Source organism: Schistocerca piceifrons, chromosome 1, assembly GCF_021461385.2.
Source record: "Schistocerca piceifrons isolate TAMUIC-IGC-003096 chromosome 1, iqSchPice1.1, whole genome shotgun sequence".
Lineage (NCBI taxonomy): Eukaryota > Metazoa > Arthropoda > Insecta > Orthoptera > Acrididae > Schistocerca > Schistocerca piceifrons.
Genome location: NC_060138.1, coordinates 1,115,357,275 through 1,115,369,679, shown reverse-complemented (window position 1 = coordinate 1,115,369,679; position 12,405 = coordinate 1,115,357,275).

Here is a 12,405-nt window from a genome sequence, read left to right as displayed (position 1 = left end):
CGAACGTTATACTTTAAAGCTATTTGCAGTGAAAGGAATATGCGATTTTCTACACCAGAATGAAGCACTTACGCAGAACGTCTTTCATTATAAAGATCCCTTTCGCTTTGCCACATCTACAAATGACTGGGCTAATTAGGTTGTTATTGTGCATTAAGTGTAACATGCAACATAACCTCCTGGCTGCCACGGATGCTTCAGAGAGAGATCGCCTGTGCATTTCACTTCGACTGTGCTTTCGTAAAAATACCATGCACGGTCGGTCATTGCCTAAGTAAGTGTAAACTATTGTAATAACTTTCTGTTAATTACATATGACATATTCCTAGTGATGACTGTATAGCTGTGGAAATAAGTACTAACAGAGGATAAAATACACTTTTGATTTGCAAGACATTGTAATTTTGCATGTTGCTTAATACTTTCATAAGGGTGCTCTGCAAAACGCAGCTTGTACCTGATGTTTTGTATCTTTCCCAGTTGTGTGATGCAAAATTATCTGCTTATTCGCGCTCAGCAATCTTGTTTCGTGGATCCTAGTATTGGAGGGAAATATGCTCATAATTGCTATGGTTTGGAAACATCTGACTGATCGATTCTTACTTACGACATCCTGACATGTATGACGTTTTATGCAGAAATAACGCATGTGGTGTCATTGTTGAAGTGCTTTACGTTTTCGTGATGTACGTCAATTGTTTGATGTTGAAAAAACAGATGGCCCTGGGGGGGCATTGAACCCACGACCTTCGCGTTATTAGCACGACGCTCTAACCAATGTTTTCTTTTGTTCGTTGTATTTGGTCGTAGCGGAGGTCACATGACATCGGCTGAAGTTCGTTGTTGATCCTTTCACTCAGTTTTTTTTATTACAGAGGCCAACCACCTCTCTCACCGAACAAGCTGAGCTACCGTGCCGGCGTAACGGGCCTGACATTCACTGCTGCGAAGATTTCGTAACTTCCAGTACATGTTTCTCAATAGCGTTATTTCCTTTGGAATTACATACTTACTAAGGGATAATTTATAGTAATTAAATATTTAAGTTGCTGATTTTATCGCTCTACGATAACTAAAGGCGTGGCAATGCCGTATGTGCTACGCTTTACATAACTGTGGGAAACAAACTTTATCAATCATCGAACACAAGCGTATCTAGCACATAGCAGTAAAGGATGCCGGTGTTCAGCTTCAAATATGAATACATTAAAAACGAAAAATACGGAGCTTCCTAAGAACATGTTGCTTTTCCATTACCTGTAATGAGCCCCAGATTATCTTTGAAGTCATTCCTGTTGTCGTGCACCTTTTCAGCAACGGGCTCACAAGGCGATGTGACAACAAATTGTGTTGACGTCCTTGAGAACTGTAGTTCAGTATTGAACCAAAGTTACTTCTTTTGTACAGTGTACAACTGGCCACGAACTCATTGTTACTGGAATTATGGACGCAGTATACGCCGACCACAATAAATGCACTCGCGTATACCATGTCTCGAGATACATTTCAAAATTTTCCAGTCACACAACACTACTGACATAAGGCAGTTTATTACAAAGTACCTTTTGTTGCGCAGCGTTATCAACATAGAAGTATACAGTCCAAAAACACGCTTCTCGGCGAGACAAATAGTAAAACAGGTGAAAAGTATTGTAAACAAAGCATCACAGACAGGAAGTTTGAAGAACATAAATCTAGGCTATCATACAGGGTACCCATACATCAGAGCAAAAACGCTGCTCATTGCAGATTTTAAGTTTTAAAAATGAATCGTACGCTCTGAAAAAAATATATTACAGTGATATCGCGCATGCGAAGCTACATTAAAAGAGTTATGCCGTGTAGAAGACCGGTGAACATGCAGGAGTTTTCAGCAACGGCGTTTCGAAGGACGTATACATGTACAGGTAATGATAGGTACGTCTTCTCATGAAAGGATGGGAGGGTCAAGTATGTGTTGATACACCTTTTTTCCTGTTCAGAACCGAATAAACAATGAAGGATTCAAAAAATTTGTACAAGCTCAACTACTAATTGCAGCTGCAGCCTTTATATCTCGAGGAATAATTTGCAACTATGTATTTTTTTCACAGAAATACTTTCATTTCCAATGTTTTTCATTGTTATAAACAAATAATCTGATTCAAAAGAAACAAAGAATGCCTTAACTAAACAACTTTTGTTGAAAATATACAGTATGGAATTGTTGTTGTTGTTGTTATGGGCCTCAGTCCGAAGACAGGTTTGATGCAGCTCTCCAAGCCTATCCTGTGCAAGCCGCTTCAACTACAAATAACTGCAGAAACATACATTCTTCTGACGATTTTTACTCCCCATACCTATCTCCAGTACTAAATTCGTTATCCCTTGATTCTCAGAATGTGTTCCATCAACCGGTCCCTTCTTCTAGTCAGGTTGTGCCACAAACTTATTTTCTCATTACTTCTGTTCAGTACCTCCTCATTAGTTACATGATGTACCAATTTAATAGTCAGCATTCTTCTGTAGCACCACATTTCTAAAGCTTTTGTCTTCTAGACTGTTTGTCGTCCCCCATTCGGATCTCTTTGCGGGGACTACTAAGGAGGACGTAATCTGGAGAAACAAAACTGGCGTTCTAAGAATCGGAGAGAGCAATGTTTGATCATTTACTCAATCAGGTAGATTAGGAAATTTAAAAAGTGAAATGGATAACTTTAAGTTAGGTATAGTTAGTATTAGTGGAGTTCGATAGCAGGAGAGATACAACTTTTGGTTACACGAATACAGGGTTACAAATACAAAATCAAATAGGGTAATGCAGGTGTAGATTTAATTATGAATAAAAAAAGAGGATTGCGGGTAAGCTACTATGAGCTGCATAGTTGACCCATTATTGTAGCCAAGATAGACAAAAAGACAACACCCACGACAGTAGTATAAGTTTATATGCCAAATAGCTCTGCAAATGACGATGAGTCTGAAGAAATGTATGAGGATAAAAGAAATTATTCAGATACGTAAGGCAGACGAAAATGTAACTGTGATGCGGGACTGGAATTCGATAGCAGTAAAAGAAAGAGAAGGAAAAATTAATAGCTGAATATGAACTTGGGGAAAGGAATGAAAGAGGAAGCTCCTGGTAGTATTCTGCAAAAAGCATGAGTTAATCAACGCAAACACTTGGTTGTTTATGTGGACGAGACTTGGAGACACCAGAAGGTTTCAGTTGATTATATAATGGTGAAACTAAGATTTTTGAAACAGATTTTAAAGTGTAAGAGATTGTCAAGGCCGGATGTTGGCTCTGCCCACAATGCATTGGTTATGAACTGTAGATTAAAGTTGAAGAACTGCAAAAAGGTAGGAAAATAAGGGGATGGAAGCTGGATAAGGTGATAGAACCAGAGGTTTTTGAAAGTTTCAAAGGGAGCATTATGCAACGGATAATTAGAACAGTGTAAATGAACACAGCAGAAGACGAATGGGTAGCTTTAAGAGATGAAATAATGAAGGCAGCACAGGATCAAAGAGATAAAAAAGCGAAGCCTAGTAGAAATCCTTGGATGACACAGGATATATTGAATTTAATTGATGAAAGGAAAAAAATTAAAAATGTAACAAACGAAGCAGGTGAAAGAGAATGTAGGTGTCTAAAAATGAAAATGACAGGAAGCGGAAAAAATGATTAAGCAGAAATGGCTAGAGGACAAATGTAAGGATTTAGGAGCATATTTCACTAGGGGAAAGATAGATACCCCCTACAGGAAAATTAGAGGCCTTTAGAGGGAAAAAAGAAGCAGCTGTATGAATACCAAGATCTCGGGAAGACCAGTACTAAGCAAATAAGGGAAATCTATAAGGTGGAAGGAGTATATAGAAGGTCTATGCAGAGCAGACGAACTTGAAAACAACATTTTAGAAAGCAAGAGGAAGTAGATGAGGATGAGATGGGGGATATGATACTGCGACAAGAGTTTCACCTTGCACTGAAAGACCTAAGTCAAAATAAGCCCCAGAAGTAGGCAGCATGCTGTCAGAACTACTGATAGTCTTGGGAGAGTCAGTCATGATAAAATTATTCCATCTGGTGTGCAAGATGTGTACCCTCAGACTTCAAGAAGAATGTAGTAATTGCAATTCCAAAGAAAGCAGGTGCTGACAGGTATGAAAACTGCTGAATTATCAATTTAATAAGTCATGGTTGCGAAACACTAACACGAATTCTTTTCAGAAGAATAGGGAAACTGATAGAAGCTGACCTCATGGAAGATCAGTTCGGATTCCGGAGAAATGTAGGACCACACGAAGCGATATTGACTCAACAACCTACTTTAAAGGATAGGTTAAGGAAAGGCAAATATACGTTTATAGCATTTGCAGACTTAGAGAAAGCCTTTGACAATGTTGACAGGTAAAATACAGGAGCGAAAGGCTATTTACAACTTGTACAGAAACGAGATGGCATTTTTCGAGGCAAGGGGCATGAAAGGAAATCAATGGTTGAGAAGGGAGTGAGACAGGCCTGTCCCCGATGTTATGCAGTCTGTACATTGAGCTAGTAGTAAAGTAAACCAAAGAAAATTTTGGTGCGGGAATTAAAGTTCAGGGAGAAGAATTATAAACTTTGAGGTTTGCCGATGACATTGTAATTCTGTCGAGGACAGCAAAGAACTCGGAATAGCGGTTAAACGGAATGCACAGTATCTTGAAAGGAGGTTATAAGAAGAACATCAAGAAAAGCAAGACAAGGGTAATAGAATTTAGTCGAATGCAGTCAGGTGATGCTGAGGGGACTAGTATAGGAAATGAGACACTTGAAGTAATAGACGAGTTTTCCTATTTGGGTAGCAGAATAACTGATGATGGGCGAAATGGGGAGGTTATAAAATGTAGGCTGGCAATGGCAAGAAAAGCGTTTCTGAAGAAGAGAAATTTGTTAACATCGAATATAGGTTTAGGTGTTAGGAAAACTTTTCTGAAGGTATTTGTCTGGAGTGTAGCCATGTATGGAATTATTACGTGTACTGAGATCAACTATTTTTGTTAGAGTTTGTGCCAAATGCTTATTAAAGATTATGGCATGTGCGAGATGAGATTGCAGCTCATGTTCAGTGAACAAGATAACGGTGCAGTAGCGTCATGTGTTAAGGGGACACTCGAAACATTTAGGTCTGGCCAGGGAGTAGCGGAGGCTCACCTGTAGAACAATTGACCAAGCGGCTAATAGACCCGTTCTGATGAGAGGAACCCTCCACGGTACACGACGTCTGTAAAGAAACCTTCTAAAGAAACAGTGACTACTACATAACGGGTATAAAAAGAACTTGGGCTATAGGTAGACAATGCCAAATGCAACGCGTTTAGTCGTTAAAGGGGATATGCGTGAAACCTTGAACGGCTACCGTAGAAGAATTTACGACAGTCATCTTGCAGGATGAAGATTTATTATTGGATGTTGCAACGCTAGTTCATCCATTTCGACGTGATTACTGTCCTCTCGGTAGTAATGATTTATCGCACCGGTGAGCTTGTAATATAAATCTCATTTGGTGCCGTCGGAAGAACCTTCGCTAAATTTTATTCACAGGTGACGAGAAAGGATATACTAATTTTAGTTTCCCTCTTCGTCGTTTACGCTGATTAGTGCCTCTGTGAAGTCTGAGTATTTCTTTACATATTTATAACTGGAATATCTTGTACGTTTTGTCTATACTAGCACTCAGTTATTACACGATGTGTTCTGCTCAGTGTGTGACGACCATATAGAACCTTGCACCTCATAATTACTTCTAACGGACGTTCCATAGCGGATGTAGCTCTGACTTTATTATATGCGAAACAGAGAGAAAGCTAAGAAGACGTTGCGGCTTTGGAAGTTTACAAAGTTTTGGGCAATATAGGAATAACGGATAAGTGAAGATTTAATGTAAAGTCGGCAATTTAATGACAAAAAAAGCAAACAGGTTGCCAATAATGGAAAGTGGCGATTTGACGTAGGTGATGAGAAATACAACACCAAATATTGAAAAATTAACTTGATAGCATCACTAAAGGGTTGAGTAATTCCAACAAAACCTACTTTATTTGGACCCTTTCGAATTTGGATGTAACCTAAAACCTTATGCTCTAATAAAGTTTAAAAAGCAACACTAATTAAAACACAAATAACTAATAAAAGAAAATTCAAAATAAACATAAATAAATCATAAAGTATCAATACTATTTGTAGAAAAAATCTACATAAATGAATTCTAAATTCAACACATTAATCTGTCAAAATAGTAATTTAATTAGTATTAATCAATAAAATAAAAAATATTTCAACCATATGGTCCTCTCGTACTAGTATGAATTAATAATCTTAGGATAGAAACCGACCTGGCTCACGCCGGTCTGAACTCAGATCATGTAAGAATCTAAAGGTCGAACAGACCTAATTACTGGGCTACTGCACCCAAAATTTTTCTTAATCCAACATCGAGGTCGCAATCTGCTTTGTCGATATGAGCTCTCAAAAACAATTACGCTGTTATCCCTAAGGTAACTTAATCTTATGATCATAAATTATGGATCAAAACAACAAACATAAATAAATGATATAATAATGAAGAGTTTATTTATTCTTCATGTCACCCCAACAAAACATCATCATTGAATATAGAAAGACTGCATCACGTCTAGGTCTCTCTAAATGTTGCTTAATATTTAATAATTTGTTGCTGCGGGTTGTGTTGCATGCATTGTGGAGTAGGTTTGGCGTCTCTGTCTGGCGTGATCCGCTTCGCCATTTCAAATCCGATCACCTGCAAATAATTGTGATTCAGTATTTATAATTTCTGGAAGCTTCTAGCTACTTCTTATGTTTCTAACGTTTGCAAATTCAGAAATATTCCATGTCTGTATAAGCAGCAGCACTCTCCGTTCACATAATCTGTTCTGGCTGTACGTTGTTGCTCGTAATAAACGCGTTTTCGGTGCAAAGCGTTGCACTTCGTAAATGACATTGCTTTCGAATTTAGACCTAATTCTGCTTAAGATGCGACAATATACAGGGCGTTAAAAAAGTATTGCATTTTTAGAGCTGGTAGTACGAACCAAAGCCGGCCGGTGTGGCCGTGCGGTTCTAGCGCTTCAGTCTGGAACCGCCTGACCGCTACGGTCGCAGGTTCGAATCCTGCCTCGGGCAGGTTAATTAGGTTTAAGTAGTGCTAAGTTCTAGGGGACTGATGACCTCAGAAGTTAAGTCCCATAGTGCTCAGAGCCATTTTTTAGTACGAACCAAAACAATGCAAAAATGTTAAATAAACATGCGCTCTAAAGTACGAACCAAAACAATGCAAAAATGTTAAATAAACATGCGCTCTAAAGTACATACCTTAACAGCTAGGAGCACTTGTTCATCTTCACTACTGTGAAACGCGTCTCTTCTTCACTGGTGTCTAAAATTAAAGCAAGTAACTGCTATTTCCACGTCCTGTGTCTAATTCACGATACAATCATATAAACTGTCAACAGTCGTCGTTACGATCGTGTTCTGCACGGAAGATGGCATTCCGACCAAAGGACAACCACGCCGGCTATGACGTCAGGGCGCCCATCGAGCGGGATAGTGTTTGCAGGGTGGTCCCACATCCACAATCGCTGTGCACACGTCACAGGAGGTACAGTATGACACGGAGAAGACGCCTACAGACTCTCTGCTGTGGAGGGCCGTAGGAAGAATGGGAAGCAGGAGAGTCGCAAACAGATGTGGCCCGATGGCTTAACGTGAATCATTCTGTTGTTTCTCGGATGAGGCGATAGAGATCGAAACTGTATCCTGGAGATCAGGACAGGGAAGACCACGGGTGGCATCAGAAGGAGTGGACCGTTATTTGGCTGCAAGGCCACAACGGTACCGTCTTAGTACTGCACTGTAACTGGCATCTGACCTCGCAGCATACCCTGGACGTATATTGTATCGAGGCTAAAGGTGTACAGAAGGCTTCAGCAGAGTGGCCATGCCACCTTGATGGTGGAACGCTGGGCCAATGTTCTTTTCACAGATGAGTCCCGATTTGGCCTGGAGAGTGATTCTCGACGGATTCTGGAGGGAATATGGAACACGATTTCGGGACCAAAGCATTGTGGAAAGAGACCTGTATCGAGGAGGATCCCTAATGGTGTGGGCAGGGATTGTGTTGACCACTCGAACACCTCTTCATGTAATTGTACGGGGGATTTAAGTGTTGTTAAGTAACGTCAGGAGATCTTGGGACTTCATGTGCGGTTGTTTCGATGTGCTGCGGCCCCAGACTTCGTATTGATGGACGATAATGCTCGAATTCATAGAGCACGGGTGGATGACGTTTTTTCGGATACTGTAAGGGTCTACAGGTTGCACGCAGCCGTACGGTACGTAACACGCGCTCGCCAACCGACCTATTAGGAATGCTGACAATTTGCTTGGTCAGTAAACGTGCGTCCAGCCGCAGTGCGACGCAAGGAGTAAGCGACTGGCCGCCATCTTCAGCGCGCCGGATAACTAGCTCGGCCTCGGGCGCGAATATGTCTCTTTTCTTAGCTCACCGTGGAGCCTTTAGATACGACTGAAATTAGCTGCTGTTAGGATGTCAGACACAGTGATGATGGGTGCGCTTAGAGTCCGTGTTTTATAATCAGCCTTTTGTTAATAAAACTGTTTAAACTTACTTGTCGGCGTTCGCGTATTGCCATACCTCAAGGACACACCGTTTACAAATCCTGACAAGTACACTACTGGCCATTAAAATTGCTGCACCACGAAGATGATTGCTCCAGACGCGAAATTTAACCGACCGGAAGAAGATGCTGTAATATGCAATTGATTAGCTTTTCAGAGCATTCACACAAGGTTGCCGCCGGTCGCGACACCTACAATGTGCTGAGATGAGGAAAGTTTCCAACCGATTTCTCATACACAAACGGCAGTTGACCGGCGTTGCCTGGTGAAACGTGTGATGCCTCGTGTAAGGAAGAGAAATGCGTACCACCACGTTTCCGACTTTGATAAAGGTCGGATTGTAGCCTATCGCGATTGTGGTTTATCGTTCGACGACGTATGCAGCAGCATGGACTATCAGCTCGGAGACCATGGCTGCGTTACCCTTGACGCTGCATCACAGACAGGAGCGCCTGCGATGGTGTTCTCAGTCCACGAACCTGGGTGCACGAATGACAAAACGTCATTTTTTTCGGATGGATCCAGGTTCTGTTTACAGCATCATAATGGTCGCATCCGTGTGTGGCGACATCGCAGTGAACGCACATTGCAAGCGTGTATGCCGGCCGCGGTGGTCTCGCGGTTCTAGGCGCGCAGTCCGGAACCGTGCGACTGCTACGGTCGCAGGTTCGAATCCTGCTTCGGGCATGGATGTCTGTGATGTCCTTAGGTTAGTTAGGTTTAAGTAGTTCTAAGTTCTAGGGGACTGATGACCACAGCAGTTGAGTCCCATAGTGCTCAGAGCCATTTGAACCATTTTTGAAGCGTGTATTTGTCATCGCCATACTGGCATAACACCCGGCGTGATGGTATGGGGTGCCATTGGTTACACGTCTCGGTCACCTCTTGTTCGCACTGACAGCACTTTGAACAGTGGACGTTAGATTTCAGATGTGTTAAGACCTGTGGCTCTACCCTTCATTCGATCCCTGCGAAACCCTGCATTTCAGCAGGATAATGCACGACCGCATGTTGCAGGTCCTGTACGGGCCTTTCTGGATACAGAAAATGTTCGACCGCTGCCCTGACAAGCACATTCTCCAGACCCCTCACCAATTGAAAACGTCTGGTCAATGGTGGCCGAGCAACTGGCTCGTCACAGTACGCCAGTCACTATTCTTGATGAACTGTGGTATCGTGTTGAAGCTGCATGGGCAGCTGTACCTGTACACGCCATCCCAGCTCTGTTTGACTCAATGCCCAGGCGTATCAAGGCCGTTATTGCGACCTGAGGTGGTTGTTATGGGTACTGATTTCTCAGGATCGATGCACCCAGATTGGGTGAAAATGTAATCACATGTCAGTTCTAGTATAATATTTGTCCAATGAATACCCGTTTATCATCTATATTTCTTCTTGGTGTAGCAATTTAAGTGGCCAGTGGTGTATTTCGTGTAATTATCCACAGGGGCAACAGCACAAACAACCCCCTTACAGTACGCAAAATATTGCGTGCATGGCGTGGCCTGCTCGCTCTCCCAATTTAGATCCCTTAGAGAATGTCTGGGATGCATTAGGAAGACGGGTTACATCACGTCAGGCCGGCCGGAGTGGCCGAGCGGTTCTCGGCACTACAGTCTGTAACAGCGGGACCGCTACGGTCGCAGGATCGAATCCTGCCTCGGGCATGGATGTGTGTGATGTCCTTAGGTTAGTTAGGTTAAGTAGTTCTAAGTTCTAGGGGATTGATGACCTGAGATGTTAAGTCCCATTGAGCTCAGATTCATTTGAACCATTTTGAGCATCACGTCAGCTTCCACCAACCCCTCTCCAAGACTTGTGAGCAGCTCTGCAGGAAGAATGGGCGTTATTATCTCAACATGAGATTGATGACATCATTCACAGCATATCCCGACGTTGTCCAGCCTGTACTGGTGCCAGAGGCAGTCACACCCCATACTGAGCACGTTAACCGGTTGTTAGATTGTATGTGCAAATCCGTTCAGATGAAAAAAAAAAAAAAAAATCGAAGACGGGAAATGACGGGCATGACCTTATGTTGGGGTCCGACAAATGGAAGCAACCGTCGAGGTCGTTTAGTGTATGCCGAAAAAAACAGAAACAGAATGGTTTTGTTTACTCTTTTGTTTACTGCAGTCGGTAATTCGATCGTAACAGCAAAGAGCTTGGAGTAGAAGAGATGTGTTCCACAACAGTGAAGATGAACAAGTATTCAGAGCTATTAAGCCATGCAATTTGGTGTCCATGTGTACCAATCATTTTTTTCCTATTTTGGTCCTTGTTGTCACCTTTCAAAAATGAAATACTTTTTTTGTAACACGCTGTATTTGTTAATTATTTTTTAGTAATACACCTACATTGTTGACATTTTTCAATTTAGTTATTTTAAAAATCTGACCTGTTGTCCAATACATATAATATCCATCATTCAAGAGGAACGTTGTCGAATCGCTGTAGGAAAACGTGTGCTATGACTCGAAAAAGCTGGAATACAATGAATTACCTAATAGATTTCCAAAACCTGGTGTGTCTTTTTTTCTGAAAAGGGCGGTGAGGGTGTATACAGAAAATGGGGTGCGCTATACCAAGGAAGGTTCAGAATGTATATTTTAAACTAAAATAGAGATGAGAACGTAGGTTGCATCTCCGAGCATAATGACTTCCCCTATTCTATAGCGCGGATTCAGGGTCCGATTCTGGCGGGGGAGATGGGGGGAGGAACAGCTTTTTACTCTCTGTCTGCCCCGACACCCAAAATATACCTTGCTCCTACCATCACTTTTAACGCGCCATAAACGGCTACGATTTTAAAATTGACAGCAATAAAATACATGAAATGTTTTAACATAATAGTAATAAATATTCAAAGGCAGTTAACTATAAAATTCTTTGAGTGGAAGCTTGACATTAAAGCATAACACTTCGTTGGCCACATGCTCAACTTTCTCATTATCAATTATTAAGCCACAATTTTTTATGCGTAAGAATACTGTTGCTTCATCGCCCTCCTAACCCGATACGTTAGGGGAGCTAAAATATGGAAAACAGAACGTAATTTGTATGCCGGTCGTCCCATGCGCGAGACCAGTGCATTAACCACAATGTCATCTCGGCCTGAATGGATAAAGGAGGAAAAACACGATTCACTGGTAAATTTGTTAATGTTAGAAATTCAGTAACGATGTTTCGGGGCATGAAAAACGAAATTTTATTAAATGTACATGTGCAGTTTACACTGCATAATAGAAAATAATACAAACTCAAAGAACACTCAACTGAGTAAAGAAACTGCGGAGAATTGACTGGGGTTTCGTTTACGGTATTTTTCAGTTACCTGTCCCGTTTGACAACAATCAAAATAAGAATGACGCAGATGTGTAATACTTTTTAATGTTACGTGTACACTAGCGACTGTTTGCTACTATTTTTGAAGGCGTTTGAGAACAGCTGATATTTTTTAAAATGTGTGAAACTCAACCGGTTGCGGTTTACACCATCATCATGGTATCTGCATATACATCAAAACAAAACACGAGAAAACTAGAAATACATAAAGTTCAATCACTTATACGTAGGTGGTGTAAATTAATACTTATAAAAAATCAAGTATTCAAAACGCGTCACAGCTCATCATATCAGTGGGGCAGTCCATATACGAGGGTTGGAACTTAAATAGTGGCAACTATTTTATTCACAACCGATACCAAAGAGTTACATGTTTG